General features: G+C 48.7%; 1 protein-coding gene and 1 non-coding gene across 3 annotated transcripts in view; one reads left to right on the plus strand and one right to left on the minus strand.

Moving 5' to 3' along the window:
- The window catches only part of LOC149332560 (MAP/microtubule affinity-regulating kinase 3-like), a 634,516-nt gene that overhangs the window by 411,702 nt on the left and 204,312 nt on the right, over nt 1-18,502 (minus strand). The window lies entirely within an intron of this gene.
- LOC149332568 (signal recognition particle RNA) lies at nt 5,243-5,540 on the plus strand. The gene has a single exon (XR_016285387.1).

Below are 18,502 nucleotides of genomic sequence, written 5' to 3' on the forward strand. Positions count from 1 at the left end.
CAGCAGATTTGTTGAAGGACGGAGGCGAGATTGTGTTAGAAAAACTATCCACCCTGTATACGCGATGCCTTGTGACCTCGAGAGTACCAGAAGCTTGAAAAAACGCTAACATTCTCTTAATTCATAAGAAAGGGGACGTCAGGGACTTGAAGAATTACAGACCGAATAACTTACTGTCCGTTGCCTACAAAGTATTTACTAAGGTAATCGCTAATAGAGCCAGGACAACCTTAGACTTCAGTCAACCAAATGATCAGGCAGGCTTTCGTAAAGGATACTCTACAATCGACCACATTCACACTATCAATCAGGTGATAGAGAAATGCGCAGAATATAACCAACACCTACATATAGCCTTCGTTGATTACGAGAAAGCATTTGACTCACTGGAAACCTCAGCTGTCATGCAGGCATTGCGGAATCAGGGTGTGGAGGAGAGTTATGTGAAAATATTGGAAGATATTTATAACGATTGCACAGCTACTATAGTTCTCCATAAAGTCAGCAATAAAATTTCAATACTGAAAGGTGTCAGGCAGGGAGACACGATCTCGCCAATGCTATTCACCGCCTGCTTACAGGAGGTATTCGGGGGCCTGAAATGTGAAGAGTTGGGGATAAGAGTTAATGGAGAATACCTGAGTAATTTGCGATTCGCTGATGACATTGCCTTACTAAGCCACTCAGGACAAGAACTGCAAAGCATGATCAATCAGTTAGACAGGCAAAGCAGAACGGTAGGGCTAAAAATTAACATGTGCCGCCGCGGTGGCTCAGTGGTTACGGTGCTCGGCTACTGAGCCGAAAGACGCGGGCTCGATCCCGGCCGCGGCGGTTGCATTTCTTTGGAGGAGAAATTCTAGTGGGGCCGTGCACTGTGCGATGTCAGTGCACGTTAAAGAACCCCAGGTGGTCGAAATATCCGGAGCCCTCCACTACGAGGTCTCTCATAGCCTTAGTCGCTTTGGGACGTTAAACCCCATAAACCAAAACCAAAAATTAACATGCAGAAAACCAAAGTAATGTTCAACAGCCTAGCAAGGAAACAGCAGCTCGGAAATGGTGGCGAGGTGCTGGAAGTAGTAAGACAATATGCTACTTAGGACAGGTAGTGACCGCTGATCCGGATCATGAGAGGGAAATAACTATAAGAATAAGAATGGGGTGGAGCGCATATGGCAGGTTCTCTCAGATCATGAATGGCAGTTTCCCAATATCCCTCAGGAGAAAAGTATACAACAGCTGTATGTTACCGGCACTCACCTATGAGGCAGAAACGTGGAGGCTAACAAAGAGGGTTCAGGTTAAGCTGAGGACAACGCAGCGAGCTATGGGAAGAAAAATGATAGGTCGGACGTTAAGAGATCAGAAGTGGCGGAACGGGTGAGGGAACAAACGCGGGTTAAAACATCCTAGTCGAAATCAAGAGGAAGAAATGAGCTTGGGCAGGGCATGTAATGCGAAGGCAAGATAACCACTGGTCCATAAGGGTAACGGAGGGGATTCCAAGAGAAGGCAAGCGTAGCAGGGGATGGCAGAAAGTTAGGTGAGCGGATGAGATTAAGAAGTTTGCGGGGATACGGTGGCCGCAACTGGCAAAGGACACGGTTAATTGGAGAGCCATGGGAGAGGCCTTTGACCTGCAGTGGGTGTAGTAAGGCTGATGATGATGATGATGATGATGAAGCCGCTGCCTAATTTTTTCGCTACAGTAACTCTTTTTTTCAGGAAAGGAAAGACGCAGTGACTGTATTCAACGGTGGGCGCCTCAACCGCTCCGTGAGGGATGGAGGTGAACGAGGAAGTGAAAGAAGGATGAGCGAAAGCGGTGCCGTGGGGGAGGGCTGCGTTAGAATTTTTACCAGTGGGAATATTTAACGTGCACTAAATCGAAGATCAGAGGGGCGCCTTTTTACGCGAAAGCGTTTATTGCCCCGTGTCGCAGAAAAGCCGGTGTCATCATCGGCGTCGGCGGCGTTTGCCGTGAGAGAGAAATCCCAGATGCATTAATTAAGAAACAAAACAGTAAGAAATTAGTTGAGTTGGGGAATCGAACCAGGGCGTCCGGAGTGCGAGGCGAGCACGCTAACCACTCCACCACGCCAGCTCGATGGTTTGGAATGAACAAAGACGCCTCTAGTGAATAGGGGTGTTGACTTAGAAGGGGGATTTGGAGACATGTACTGGGGTGTCCATTCCTTTCGGGTCTACACCGAGATATCACACGCAGGCGTATTTCATTTCCTTAAAAACAATTTTCATTTCATTTTCCTTAAGGCCTTACGGCGCGGTTCGGTTGTCCACCGAGATACGAGAGAGACATGAGTCGTTTCCTTTCCTTAAAACCAGTTTTCATTTCATTTTCCTTCCCTTACAGCGCGGTTCAGGTGTCCACCGAGATATGAGAGACAGGCGCCGTTTCCTTTCCTTCGGGAAAGGCGTCGCGCCGAACGGGCGATGGCGTTCCGTGGGCCCCTTGGCAACGCTGCAACACGCTGTCGCGTCCCACTCTTAAAGACTAAGCTTTAGCATCCACGAAAATTTTTTTCTCCACTGAAACGTTTCCACCGAGAACAAAAAACTCGAGCCTGTCCAGTAATTCTCCGCGAGGGGAAGAGGTGGCTGTGGTGAAAAACATTTATCAATTATTAAATAATTACCGAGAGGTGATTGGGGTAAGGCCCTATTGGCCCCTTCCCCTCACAATACTAGGTGGAGCCCCTATTCCAGGGCCTCTCTGGAAAGCAACGCCGCCCGCGTCCGTTGAACCAAGGCCTCTTGGACCTTGAGGTCTTGACAGCCGAGCAGGACAGCCTCCCAGTCCCCTCTGGTATGGTTGGGGTTGAGGGGGACAGATGGGTTTGATTGGCACGCCCATATCATGTGGAAAGTGTAAGCCACCTCCCCACGGAACTGGCACGCGCCATCAAAGGATGTGTTGAAATGATTAAGCACCGCCGGCTACAGTACAGTGTCGGTGAGAATTTTAATGAGGAGGCACTCGTCAGCGCGATCCAGACCCTTACACGAAGGCGGTAGCGCCGATTCCTCGTAGGAACCGGTGATGTGTTTGAATGTAAGGGCCATATTGTCTGATAGAGAATAGGGTTCCAAGGACAGAGAAATAGCCCGAGGAGGGAGTGCGCGGGCGGCCTGATCAGCTTGTTTGTTTCCGTGGAGGCCCTGGTGACTGGGGGCCCAAATCAAGTTACGCGGACTTAAGAGCTCAGTCTCTCATCGGGGCTGATCCGGGAGGCCAAGGAGACCCACGTTGTTGGCCTCTTCATACACCACCAACGCAGGGCCGACACCACACTAGCCAAACTTCGCATGGTGGGACATTAGGGGTGGTATTCTGCCGGTGTCGCCTTTTGCGACATGTCGCATATGGGCTGGGCCTAAAAAAGTGCTTACAGATGCTCGAAGAAACGGAAAAAGCCGCCGGCACTTTCGTCTGCGGTGCATTCATTCACTCCGAGAAGCGACAATTTACCACTGCTGATTCACTAGCAGCAGTAGTTTGGTATCTTTTATAGCAAGAATATTTGCCATCACATGACGTCTAATGTTCAAAAAAACATTTGCAAATTTAATATAAACTCGCTTTACTTCATTTAAGTCTATAAAACACCGCGAAAAAGCTCCAAATCTATTTTTCTTTCGTTCCGGACGGTTGTGCTAGGTTTCGGCTGCGTTTCGGGCAGTTGCAGACGGTAGCAGTGTAGCTGGAGGTGCCATTAGGCTTGCGTGCTCCAGAATCGAGAGCGTATCTAAAAAACTAGGCTGAATTGCAGCTTAAACTTTATCGTCGAAGCAAGGTAAGTCATAGCGAAAAGTAACAACACCAGTAGTTGCCGGTAAACATGCCGACCGGAATCGCAAGGACTGCTGAATTGGCTGAAGCGGGCGGCTCTCGCTTGAAAGGACGTCGCCATGTTTTCACGCCAAGGGCGCAAAAGCCGCAACTGCCGATTGCGTTCGTACGCTAACGGTAGCCCGTCGCCCGCGCGAATCGCTTCAGCGCATTCCGTTGTTCGACTAAGCGTAGTAAATTGGGGCGACGTCACGACGACGTAGCAGGAAGGCGGATCCGTGTTGTCACGCCGCCGTCACCGCGGCTCGAGCCAATCAGCGAAGTGCGACTGCGACATGTCGCAAAAGGCGACACCGGGAGAATACCACCCTAGGTGGGCCGCATGATCCACTGGGTCTCGAACAAGCTGGCGGATTACGAAGCACGGATGCACTGCAGCCTGCCCATGCTTTCGTAAGGAGTAAAATCCTCTATTCGACACCCTGCTTGCACCTGCGCAAACACGATGATGAGCAACTGGAGGTGCCCTAGTGGAGGGCTCCGAAATGATTTCGACCGCCTGGGGGTCTTTAACGTGCACTCACGTCGCAAAGCACACGGGCGCCTTTTGCGTTCCGTCTCCATCGAAACCCGGCCGCCGCGGTCGGATTCAAACCCGGATACTCCGGATCAGTAGCCGAGCGCTCTAACCACTGAGCCACCGCGGCGGCTCTTTCTTCCTTTCTTCTCTCAATCCCTCCTTTATCGCCTACCTTAGAGCGTGTTTCAGGTGTCCACCGATATGCGAGACAGATACTACGCCATTTTCCTTCCACCAAAAACCAACGAACGACCAACTGGAGGTAATTCAACGGAAAGTCATCAAGTGGGCTCTTGACCTCGCGGTCGCTACGTCCAACCAGAGACTTCTGGCCCTGGACATGGTGAACAGCTTCAGGGAGCTTCAAGAAACCCATTTAGTCAACCAACACACGCGTCTTGCACAGACCACGTCCGGTCGCCGCCTGTTGGACCGGCCACACATCAAACATGACTGCCATATTGAGGAAAGGGAGAGAGTGCCAGAACCCTGGAGACGCGCCCTCTGGGTCCGGCCCCTTCACCGCAACATGTCCAGAGGGGAAGAAGAAGGGGTGGCAGGATGTAGTTTGAGTGCAAATGGAACACGAGACGTGCATGGAAATTTTTTTAGCGGGTCTCGGAGTCCATAAGGTAACTTTATAAGACTTGCGTGATGCTCCCCAGATGGAGCGCACGTACTACTCCTTAATTGTGCAGGATTTGCATATCACTCGTGTTATCGTATTCACAAATTCTGAAAAATGGTCCTAATACAGCAATATGTCGAATTTTCGCATCAGGAACCTGTGTGGCGACAATAATATGCCATTGGTAAATATAAAACCCCGCAGTTTAAAGGCCGCCATCGCCGGGGGTTGTGGCGGGCCCCTGTAATCCAGCTGCTTGGAGGCCGGCGCTAGAGGACGGGTTGAGGCTGGGAGCCCTTCCCCATGTTGGCCCATGTTGATCGGGTGTCCGCGCTAAGCTGGGCGCCGATATGGCGACCCCAGGGGAACCCGGGGTGGCCAGGTCGCCTAAGGAGGAGTGGACCGGCCCAGGGCGGAAACGCAGCAGGCAAAAACTCCCGCGCTGAGCAGTAGTGGGATGGCACCTGTGAATGAGCGGCATGGGGTAGCCCGGTCAATAGACTCGGACCTAGCGCCTTTTTTTCTTCGCGTGCAGCATAATGAAACGCTCCGCGTAGTCTATTTTTTCCTTTCTTTTCCTTCACCTGTCTGCAAGTTCCCCGTTTCATGAAGGGCAGTGGATCGTAATCTGATGGTTGTGAATTTTTTTTTTCGTCTCCTTCATTTTCTTTTTCATAATTATCCTGCCTGCCTCCCATGTACCATCGCCTGACTGACGACGTTTTGTACCCTTTCAGTTTATCGTTGTAGCCCTTTATTATTTCCTTTCGCAAATTACAGCTCCACAGAGGGTAAACGCATGCAGGACCATAAAGCTTGGTATTGCTAGACAAAGGCATTATAGGCAGGAAAATAAATGAGCCACGGAAGCGGGATCTAAATTTTTTTTAAAATTTCTTTTTCTCTTTTTCGGGGTTTGAACTCTAACTCAGCTGTAGGTCAAAACTAGGCACCCGGCGATCGAAGCACGAGGTCCTGTAGTGAAGCTTTGGCTTCAACAAATACGCGTTTCGCGAAAACATGGAGAAGATTACGGCAAGGCCTGCGACTCGCAAGAACGACAAGAAAGAAAATGGCAGAGCGCAGGCAAAACAAAACACAATGCAGTCGTATCTTGAGAACGAAGAGGATGGAAGAGGCCTGTGGCAAAGAGCTTAGTGGTAGAGGTAGTGATAGGGAGGTTGAGAGCTGCCTTGTAGAGGCCCACAAGGGCAGTCTCGAGAGCGTTGAGTCTGAGTGAAGGAAGCGTAGGCTGCGACGCGTCTATGGCCCCGAAGCTCTTGGCGTCCCTTAGAGCGTGGAGTTGGCTAGCTGTGGACGCTGCGCCGACGACGAACGCTGCCGGCTGCGCCGCGGCCGTCGATCCGGTGCTCCCAGCGTCGCTTAAGGCGTGCAGTGCGGCAGGAATGTGCTCGGTTGCGTGGGCGGCGTTGAACGTACCCGTTTGAGAGACAGCTGTCGACGTGGTTGGAGCAGGCCCCGCGGTGGCGGCATCGGTGGGTCTGGGCATTGTCCCTCGAGGTCCTCGCCATAGCGCATGCCCTCCAGTCATTTGCTCCCCTTCCCTCTCTCCAAGAGTACACAGTCTATTCAGACTCACAAGCCGCTATACACCACATACAGGAACGCACCCTGACCCCTTCTCTCCAACAGGAGGTCGAACGAGCGGTCTCCGCACTGCAGCCCTCCATCGTTTTCCTCCGCTGGGTTCCTGGGCATTCAGGGATTGACGGCAATGAGCTGGCCCATCAGCTCGCCCGCGACACACTTTTCCGGGCACCGTTGATCCCCTGGCCCAAGCCCTCGGAGGACGGTGGGAGACTCACCCTTCACCGCACCATAAAAGAGGTCTACCTTGAGCTCCGCCTCGACAAACGCCTTTACCCTCTTCCTCATCCATCACTCACGGTGCCGGAGTCTCGCCTTCTTCGGCACATTCAGATGAATGCAGTTATCACCCCGTCCCGCCTCTTCCTCTATCGCTATCGATCGGACCCTTCCTGTCCCAACTGCCCCTGTATCTATGCGGACCTAGCCCATTGCCTCTTCTATTGCCCGGCTGCTCAGCAGTCGGGTTCCTTCCCCCCACCCTCTCTATCCATCACCACCTGGCTCGACTGGCTTGGCGCTGAAGGGGAAGAAGAACAGCGGCTTCTGGTCGCCCAGGCGGTCGACATGCTCGGCCTATAAATTATGGTCGATTAAAAGTCTTTTACTACTACTACTACTGGACTAATGATAAGTGCCTCTACACTTCGGTCGGGCATAGCTGTACTCGTGTCATAGGGATGAGACTTTGGGTCGCTAACTCACCATCATCACTGCACCTGAGGAGCATTGTGCACATGGAAGCGCCTACCTGTGTCCGAGTTGACCAAAGCGCCGCAAGTTTCTCTCAAAAAATGAGTGCTCCACAGCATAAAATAGTACACACGTTTATCGCGAATGGACGATGTGCCTGATTTATGCACCTGTCAGAATTAACGCCGTTCTAGTTAACCAGATTTTAATGCATAACTTATCGCCGCATTAGCTTAGAAATTGCTAGCATGTGTTCTCAGGAAATGTCGCACGTGTCGCACCTGTAGCGACTTTCATCACAGAGCTGCCCACTCGTTCTGAAATTCTTGGAGAATGTTCTGTCTGTAAATAGCTACTCATGAGTTGTTCTCGAGTTGATCTTGCATCGTGACCAGCAAACAAGGATACACGCATAATGAATCCTTGTTTTTGCCTCGGCAGTGCTGAAAAAAGATGTTTCTGCATGTATTACTTTTACTGGCGTCATTTTAGATCGTGCAACTTATGAAAGTGATGTACACTCGCCGTCAAAAGTAAATGGAAGGCAACTTTGTCAAAAAAAAATTTAGTTTCTTTAAATCTAAAGCATAATGGTCCATGCTTGTTGGTGCACAGTGCAATTCATAAAATCACAATTAGGCTGCACATACTTATTCAAGGATGCATGAATTGGGGGAACAATGGTTAATTTATTTCGAGAATATTGCCTTCCATTTACTTTTGACGGCACCTGTGCACCTCCCCTCCTGACAAAAGTTCCCTGGCCACAACGTTCAGCTGCAGGGAAATGAATGTTCCTAGAATCTTCCATGTAGCGAATAATTCAAGACAGAAGTCAAGCAGGAAGCTTCTCTACCACAACAAGAAACCGTCTGCTTGGATTTCAAGGTCCTTCGGTCTCTAGTAGTGCCGTAATGGCTCCATTATGCGGCTGAAGTTAAAAGCATTCGGCCTGAAGACTTTTGATCAAGGCTGTGCGTCCTTCTTATCGCTGTGACATAAAGGGCTCTCTACGAATATTAACCGGTGGCACAGGCCCGACTCCTTTGCAACTCCTCTGTTTAGGAAGCACGCACCGACATTATAACTTCTTTCCCTACAGGTAATTTTGAGTAAGCATGTGTGCGGAGGGTGACATTCGCATAGCCTCTTCTACGCCGGCACGACGACGAATCTCTGAGTGGATTCTCGCGTGTACCATGCGTGTGTTTGGATAATCGCAGCTGGCAACACCCGTTGCTATCGGTCTGGTGCATGTATACCCTCGGCAACACGCGTCAACACGTGACGGAACTGTGCCTCGGAATACTGCGACGAAAAAGATTGATGCGCATTGGATTGGAAAACGTTTATTGTCAGCACTGAGCCCTAGTGGGCATTATACTAGGTGGCTTCGAGCCCATGGCTCTTGGCGACCTTGTGAGCCCACTCAGTGGCCCGGACTTGCGTCAACGGGTCTGAGCTGGCCAGTATAGCCTCCCACCGCTCTAGAGAAGGGACTGGTAGTAGGTCCGCCGGTGGCGGCGCCTTTTTGCAGCTCCATAAAATGTGGTCATATCCGGCTATCTCGCCGCATTGTTTGCAAGTAGCGTTGTATTGTGTTGGATACATGTGTGCTAGTCTCGACGATGCGCAACGCGCATATTGCGCGCCCAACCACGTAGCGTAAGTGCGAAAGCAGCATCACGGTTCGAGAAGCACACAAGGCCGTTACGGGAAGAGCTGCTGACACGCGTGTGGCATCGCAACCTCGTGCAGGCAGACGTGATTGAAAGCGTCATTAGGAAAAACATCTGCCCTCTGTTATTTTTTTTTTATTTTCTATAACGTGACATGAAAAAGGAAGAGCTGGGGAGTGTTCTGCTTGCAGCTAACGGGCACGCCCTGCAATTTTCATCTGCAAGGAGCGGCTCACTTAAGACAGTCGGTTTTAAATTCGTCTCAGGGCACCAGTGGGCGAAGCAACCAACACCGTCCATCCTGCCTAGCCGTGTACCAGTTAACTTTGCCTTTTTGTCTACTCACATTGGAGCTATTTTCGATCAGGAGGGCATTTTTTGAGAATGAGAGGCCTACCGAAGGCGGTTAAAAGCAGCGAACAGCAGAAGCGAAGCTACAGTGGACGTATAGAAGGGTTTTTCGTCCGCAAATCGCTAGTTCTCGTGTATTGCTGGGGCGTGCCGCATGCTCCAAGCATACAACTGCCCACAGTGGTTATGAGGAGGGTCGTTAAAAATAGGTTGTAGTTTGCACATATACACGCTTGCGTGCACACTCACACATGCTTAGATTTTTAAAACTGCGCATGAGGTTGTCCTCCTCTTGAGGGGTAGAAATAATTTTTTAACAGCCGGATGTTCGGTATGTTCCAACTGTGTATCCCTTCGAATAACGATTTCGTCTACCGTAATGGTATATGGGTAATAGACTTGTTGCAACAATACACAATTTATATAAGAAGTAGACATTTTCACAGATAATTGTAAGAAACTAGATTTCTATCGTCATTAGGACACTCCTTAAAGTAACAGATCGGAAAAATACTCAGAGCTGCGCTTTTGATGCCCAATTCTATGAAAGGTAGCCTTGGCTTAACGCGCGGTAAGTTCTTACTGATTTCCTACTACATGTATGCTGCGCTGCAGGGGTTGTTTATGCGGTTATTAGAACGACGGAGAAAAGAACTGCGCGCGGTTATGAGCGCTGGGTTGGACGAGTATACATGGTTATTTGAATACTCAGACAAACACTATGTTGGGTTCCTTAGAAGTATAAAAAAATTAAAGTGGTATACTTAGACAGGAAGGATGAACACCCGAAAATTTATGATCAAATGACAAAGCTCAACACCTAAGGCTCACAGATCTGTTTTCCGCTTGAAGATCGCATAGAGGTAATCAGTCCGTTTTAGTGCGACAACAATAAAATCCTCAGCGTGGGAGGAAAGATGCCTTGCTGGTCATAAAATTCGACTCGCTGGAGGGAAATGACGTCACCAGGCTGGAAGTGGCGTCAGTACTGGAAAAGGCAAAACCAGTTTCTAGTGCTATCGCATTGCCAACACATCAGACAATTATCTGTCCCTGTATTTATTATTTTTTTTTTGCAGGGCTAGCTGTTGAGGCGAAGGTTCCTGGCAAACACATGGTAGTGTTGGTTCCGTTCGCATAAAAAAATTTCGCGCGGTCACGGGACCAATGCGTGTATATAGCCCGAGCCTCACGTCTCGTGCGCAGTTCGTCGTCTTATCCGCCGAAAAAATTTGAGAAAAGGGATAGTTGAATAGCTCAAACAAGCCGAAGCAGCAGGGGCATTTCGGGCCCACCAAAGCGTTCGAGCCAGAAACGATATAAAGAGGCCACCTAATCCGCACCCCGATGCGGCCCCACAATGCTGAAGCAGCTCGTGAACCACGAAAGGAACCCCAAGTGCGAGTTCGCCAAGCAGGAACCGCCCATGAAAGATTCCAGGTTTAGCATGTTTGCGCTGCGTATGATAGCGTTCACCATTTGCATCATCACAAACGTATAGCTTGTGATAGATACATCTGGTTTACGGCGAGCGCTGCAGCGGAGTACTTCGGAATCGTAAACTAAACCATCAGGCGGCGTTTAAAACAAAGCGAGCTGATTCTGGACAGCCAAAATTCATATCCAGTGAGGCATCGCTGTCGGTGACGGTGCCACTGCTGAAAGAGCTTGACACCAGCGGTCACGTGGGCAGCACAAAGGAACTGCATCAGAGAATTAAAGGGACGAACACAACGTAGAAGGTAACCCCAATACATGAACCGGCAACTGAATCAAGCGGGTCACAGCGAACGCAACGCTGTTATAGCCGACACGAAAAATAAGGGGAAACTTTGAAAGGCGTTTTAAGCACTCCGACATGCGGTGCCGTTTTCAAAGGGCGCAGGGGTGGACCGGGAGGCTCGATGGGAACTGGCGAGAGAACTTTTAAATATGACGCGTCCAGCGCGGCCAGAGAGGGGGAGCTTCGGTTGACTCCAAATTATGGCTGCTGCCGTTTCGAGATGGGTTCAGGCTGTTACCGCCGACGTTTTAAGTGGTGCGAGACGGATTGGTTCTTCCTTTTCTGCAGCTTGGATGGAGGGAGGGATGCGGGTACTACAACGACCTCTATTGTGAGCGCTATAGCGATGGCGTAAGTTAAGCTCAACGCCGACCGTGAGATACATTTTTTTTTTATATGCGATGTACTGGCGCAAAGGGTGGGCGGAGCGAACCGAATGCGGCGTGGTGGCGGGGCCCTCTGGAAATGATGCTCACTTTGCGGAGTGTAAAATGTGAAAGGGCGGGCGCTTCTCTGCTCATCTTTTTTAAGCGCACCCAGCGCGAGTTAGGTTCTGCTCACGTCATACCCACGTTGCCCTTACGCCGACTTTCATTTTCTCACTGTTCATCAATTTAAATTGACAAATTACCCTTAAGAGGAACATGTGCTGTGCATGACGGAAGAAAAACTAGATTTATAGATTCATTTTGATTTAATATTATTTGGCGAGAACGTCACCTATTCCATGGGCTAAATCATGCAAGGTGCGTTAAACTGTTCAACAGGAACCGCGGGTTCGACTCTTGCATTGGAAGCGCCGCGCTGCGAGCATTCACGCGATAGGCGCGAGCACAGCCCTTCAAGTTTAAAGCGGGCTGGAAGGGCTTTAAACATGCGAAGTCTATTTATTTCGAAATAGTCGTGGCTTAACACCCAAATGCGCGAAAGCACTGCTTGTGATTAAGAAAGCGACCGTCTTAATCCCCGGTCTCGGAAAAAAAAAAGGATTTAAGCGAGTGTTGCTATTCATATCTTGCAAATTTCCCTTGTTGGCCACGCCAAATGCTTTGGCTTACCTCACGATTAAGCGTGTTTGGCCTATTTTAAAATTTTTAAAATTTACCAACGAATATGTTCGCGTGCGCATGCTGCTGCCAGTTCGTCTGAAGTGCGCTAGTGTGGGGCGGCATCCGCAACAAGGAACAGCCTAGCAGAGGATGGGCCAAGGTGCGCGCGCTTCATGCGCATGCATTTAGCCTTGACCTGTTGGCCACTTTGCTCCATACAAAGGAGTCGCCGCTCGGGCATAATAGCTAAACATTTACTCGACCATACACATTTTACTTGGCGAAAACTGGACATACATGCCAAGTATCACTCGCGCAAGCACGCGCGCACATGAGCAATAATAAAGATAGATATTAACCCAATTAACCCTCGGCCCTCAGTCCCCAGCGGCTGCGGAGCAACTGAACAAGGCCACGGTAAGACCAGTGACGCAACGGAGGGTGCTAAGAATCTCTGGCTCCGGACAGGCCGCCATTGGAAACTGAACTTGGCAACGTTCAACGCTAGAACCTTAGCCAAAGGGCAAGGTAAATTGGAGAGACATGGGAGAGGCCTTTGCCCTGCATTGGGCGTAGTCAGGCTGACGATTATGATGATGATATAAAGGGGACGAAGATTGAAACAGCTGAATAAACAGAAGATAGCAGTGAACTGCATGCAATTCAGTCTGACACTGGGCACGTTGCTCTTCGAAAGGCAGCCTGTTAACTTCTTCAGTGTATATACGGCTCGCTAATGCATTGCATCCCTGTGTTGTTAGGAACGCTGACAGGGTTGTTTTGTTGCTCAGCCCTCACAGGATTTTCATTGGCGCCAATGCTTTGCATATGTTTCGCACCCCAGGAGACAATACTTAATGAAGGTCCTCGTAGTGCTTGCACTCACATTTGTATCGTTGTGCAACGTTTCGCACCGGCAACTCGATTTTGAACTTACAGAAAACTGTCCCGAATATTATTCAAAGGAAGAAGTTCTCCAGAAAGTACAGATACAAGATGTACGGGCCACCGTGAATTCGCCTTGTTTTCTTTTGCTGGAGAACACACCGAACCGCTGAATGAAAAAATTCGCGCCTCGTCGTATAAGGTGAAGGGACTATGAGTAAAGCGTTAAAGGCAGGCTACTGTACAAACTTGACCTTGCAATACCCATTCTCCAACCACTCAGTGATGCGTGGAGGAAGCAAGGAAAACGTGTTCCTGCACTGTCGTGGTAACGAAACGATGTGGCGATTAAATATACACACCTGAAAATAGAAAGCCGCGAAAAAGCAGCAGGACTTCCTGCCTGTGTCCGGACCCTTGTCGCTGACTTAATTGCCGCTTCCGCAATCCCCTTATCTTACAAAATTAGAAACAGGAACGCGAAAACGACGACGCTGACCAGTCTGCACGTGGCCGCTCACCGAAGCGCGTCCGGCGCCACTGAGGCGGAACTAAAGACCGTCCTCCAGAGCAAGTTCGGCCCCTCTCGCCTAATACAATTTGTGGAGCTGATCACGAACACTCACTTTCCCCCCAGCTGCGTACACATGCAAGAGGGGACAGGAGCGTGCTTCTCGCGTGCACGGTGCTTATGCTGAAGAGAGACCGATGAACGGGATGATGCAGGGTCGTGTTTACTCGGGGTCCCCCGGTGAAGCGGGGTCCTTTTCCCGGCCTACGCCCTGCTTGTTTAGTTCTGTGCAGCGCCTGGCCATCTGACAGATTGTGTGAGCGTCGCTGACGCCAGGAAAAAAAGCGCAACAAAGTTGACAAACATCGAGGTACACGCGTAAAGCGCAATGTTGTAACTTCTTGTCGTGTCACTGTGGTGGTCTGCTGGCTGTAGAGGCTTGCTGAGCAGCAGGCAGAAATGAAGTATCTGCCCAAAGCAGCTAACAGCAGCTGAGTAGTGTTAGCACTGCTGCGCTTAGGAAAGCAGTCTGGGACTTGAGCAGCATTGAGAGTGTGGCATCCTACATAGAGACTTATGTGGAAAATCGCTATAACTGAGCTGAAGGGGTCCGGCGATTACTTCGTTATGGCTGTAGGTTCGTTATTGCCCGTGAAGATCTAGCTTCCAAGAGGAATCGTAATTGCTTCGTTGTATGCAGTGTTGCGTTATAAATTGTTTTGGTAAAAAGAAGTTGGACTCTACCTGTAAATTTGGAGCATAGAAACGAGCGGCAAAGCCCATAACAAACAAGTTTGTTCAGTTTGAGGCTGGACAAACATGCGATAAGGAAGTTTGAGTAAGGACATGAGCTGGCGTTATGGTGAAGATTATGTCCAGTGAAAACTACCGCAGATAGACCTCACAGGTAATAACAGTTCACTGCACACAAAGAGGAAGGAAGATGGACAGCGAGGCCGCAAGCCACACAAGAAAGGTTTAATTGACTTACTTTGATGAAGTGGAGGATGAGATATTCGCGCGGCGAAAATAAAGTTTTGTTTTGCATTCACGTAGGATGTTTAAGTTCATAGACTGCTCTTTCTGTCGTACCTTAAGAGTTGTGTTTTTCGCAACGAGTCGATCAAAGTATCAGCTTCCGCTAACTATAACAACCCCAATAAGGCCTTGTGGCACCAGCTAGTGAAGACGAAACCACTCACCCCTCGTTTGCTTTTACATGCGGCCCAGCACGTAAAACCGCACTGCATGGAATTGTAGAGCGCAACTACTGAATACGCAGAAACCGGCGCAGCTGGCCTTGCGATGACCTCATGGCTTCGCGTGACCTGTGCACGCGGGTCAGCCAGGCGGGCTCTCATTAGAAACTAATAAAGGATGCCCGACTAGCGGCATATCTGTATTAGGGCGCTCTTATCTGCTGTTTTTAAGCAAACTGCTGAGGTTGCATTTCAGATCACGTTTTCAAAGTGGGTACAAAATAGGGTGGTACGCCTAATCGGATGGGATCTTCCCTGCTCTCCTATTTTGTAGTATCGCCCCGCCGCGGTGGCTCAGTGGCTACGGCGCTCGGCTGCTGGCCCGAAAGACGCGGGTTCGATCCCGGCCGCGGCGGCCGAATTTCGATGAAGGCGAAATTCTACAGACCTGTGTGCTGTGCGATGTCATTGCACGCAAAAGAACCTCAAGCGGTCAAAATTTTCGGAGCCCTTCACTACGGCGTCCCGCATAGCCTTTGCTTTGGGACGTTAAACCCGAATAAACATAAACTACTTTATAGTGTCCATGATGATTCTACACACAGGTTCTCTGGGAAAAGTAAGATCAGGCTTTAAAGGGTCAGTCTACTCGCCGAGATGAGTGTATAAATAATGGCATATTCTGGTAGTTGGCACCCTATAACAGCAATAACGAGGGGTCTGCGCCCGGTTTAGGCAGGAATTGATATTTTATTTCGGCGTTAAAAGTCGCGTAAAAAAGCATGGTGGCGACCCCAAACGTTCATTTTGTTCAAGAAAGTGGTAGTCTTTTTTTGTAGAAGCAGAAGTGAATATACTACGTACCATTTGTATGCCCCAATGTCAGAGTAACGCACGTTTTGTTCTAGTAAACTGTACAAGGCGTACCGCCCGCTTTTTCTGTAAATCACATGAATATTTATAGTTACACGTACGCAAAACGCAGGCACATTCCCACTTTTAGTTCAGCGTATGTTAGCAGAGACGCAAAAATAAACTCAGCCTATAGTGGCGCCATCTGGTCGTCAGGACGGGAACCATTGCTATAAACAAACCGACTCTCCACTTAAGCCTAGGAGCGGCAGAATCGTCACTCTAATCATTAAAATAAAGCAGATTTATCTCTTAAATGTTTTCTTATAGGCGAGATGAGACGAAGCGAAAGACAGGCGCCCCATTTATGTCCAGTGAACGCACTGAAAAGGCAGCAACAACGAGAATTCAGTCCGAAGCGAGAGGTCCGGCTTCGACGGGCGCCGCCATGTTTGTCGCCGCGCGGCGGAAATCCAGATGGTTGCCAGATGAGACTACCATCTCATACAGATGTGTTCCCAGATTAATAAATTCTTTTTTAAAATGTTCTACCGCACTCCGTGGCACCACAGCTGGCTAAACGGTAATTTGAGTAAAGAGCTCTCGGTTGCCACAAAGAAAATATGGTCGATAAAATTCAGTAGACTGGCCCTTTAAATGAAGTTGTTCTCTTTCTTCCAACAGCCGATTTTAAATGCAAGAAGTGCGTTGTGTTCTAAGAAGCGGTCTGTGATCGCAGCCTCTGCAGCTCGAACGGTATATAGGTATAGTGCAATTTTTTGCTCATGTGAGGCAGTTTACCTTATGAACCACGGCAGCTAAAATGCTAGTTGAACTTCCCATGTGTCTATCAAACTTGGAGTGCTACACGTTCCATACTGTCTGTCCTGCCTTTTAGTGTGTACTTAAAAACATTTGATATGTGCTATCCTCTTTCCAATTATTTTCTTATGCGATGATGCTGCCATTGTTGCTGTTCGCACGAATTTCTCGTACACACTTCCCGTGCCTCAAAACGTCGTCATAAAGTCAATGGACTTGTTTGACCGGAACTGGACTGACATTAATCCCTCTAAATCAGAGCTTGTTTGCTTTTGTAGCCCGTTGACAAATGTTAAGCTTACGGTTTCAATCCGTTTTACGCGCCTGCCGCTGCTCATAATGCTCTTTCCCTTTTGTTATTTTTCAAATTCCATAAAACATGAGGCAAATGGTTGGATTGCGATCTTTATTGGTCCATGCACTTACACCTGAGCCAACCTTCGTAAAATAGTTGGTTATATCATACTGAGTTGTTTTTGCTTTGATCTCTCAGGAAACTATTTGTTTATTCCTTAGTCTACTGTGTACTCAGAATGTAATTATTACCTTTGTGCGCTCTTTTGGTAAGCAGCATTGGCGTGTCAATCAGTTATTGAAATGTATTTTGAAAAATGTTACTTACGATGTATGTTTTCCGTCAGATGTGAGTAAGTTATTAAGAGTGCGTCATTTTGGTCACTTCTTTTTCAAATCGTTCCACACAAACATTTCTGAACAATTGAATTTCAAATACGTTTGTTGAATTGCCCACTCTACGTCGTAAACCTAATTTTCCGTTCCACACACATATACCAAATAAGGGAAATACACTTGGTCATAATATCTGTCAGGCTTATTTAAAACTCTTGCCTCGGTAATTCGTTCCTGTAATTGACACGTGACATTCGAGAATACCTGAGGGAATTGCACATCATTTATGGATTGCTTGAAGTATAAATGCAATATTAGATTGTGGCTTCAATTGTACTCTGTCTTCCACTTGAGTGTTTGTACTTAGAATCTTTATTTTTTGTTTTTTTTTCTATAAAGCAGTTTAAGTACCTTGTAAAGTCTTGCCGTTGACTGTCGGATTTCTCGCGACAAGCCAGTCTAATAGTTTAGGAGAACCTCATGTACAACTAGCCTATACAAGAGTTCTACTAATTCCTATTTTGTACAGATCTATTAATAATCTATTAATATTGTCTGAATCACAGAATGATTGATTTTTTGTTTGGAGCCTTATCGATCGTCCGCAACAATGGTCAGTGTGCGCCATCTCCGCATAGAACACCGATGGGCACCGCCAAGCCCCTCTGCCATCCCTGCATGGATCCCCCATAATTTGGGCGTGTTCAGGAACCCGTCTCACATCACATGGGTCTCCGGCGAACCCACCACATAAAGAAGGGAATTCTCGTTGCTGTACGCCTCGCGATGCTCAACCGCTCGCCACCGTCGTCTCGCCTGAGATCGCCTATTGATCGAAATCTTGCTCCACTGTGTATCGTCTAAACGCCCTCGATATGCACACACAACAGGGGCAGCCAACTGTGGCGTGAGCGCTCCATTCTTTGGCTACGAGACACGGAACCTCCGTGATTTGGGGTCGGTGAACCAATAATGGAAATGGATTCGCAGGGGTGACACAGGTGCTGCGAGAAAAAAGACGGCTGAAGAGCGCCATACAGCAGACACTTAACAGCTGAGAGCGGTGTCATTTCTTTTTTCTAACAGCACTACAGCAGAGATGCGTCGTGAATAAATGCCTTCATTTGTATTTCTCAAAGCAATTCAGAGTGGCTGTAATCTATACCTCTAGCCGCTCCCCCGAGCAGCACTTATCGACTCTTTATGGGCGCCCCCCTTTCACCTTCCTGCTGGCAATGCGTATGGAATAGAGACGTCGATTTTCCCAAGAGAGCCTGATTAGCGTGACTTGAAATAGAAAGTCGAGTTATTTACTGGCCCTTTAAATAATTCACTAAGAAAGACGATTAGACAGACTAAGGGCCATCCAAACGGGTACAGAAACAAACAATCCATGCTACGCCTGGACTACTTCACGG

Source organism: Amblyomma mixtum, chromosome 8 (genome assembly GCF_055824585.1).
Source record: "Amblyomma mixtum isolate Tamu chromosome 8, ASM5582458v1, whole genome shotgun sequence".
Classification (NCBI taxonomy): Eukaryota; Metazoa; Arthropoda; class Arachnida; order Ixodida; family Ixodidae; genus Amblyomma; species Amblyomma mixtum.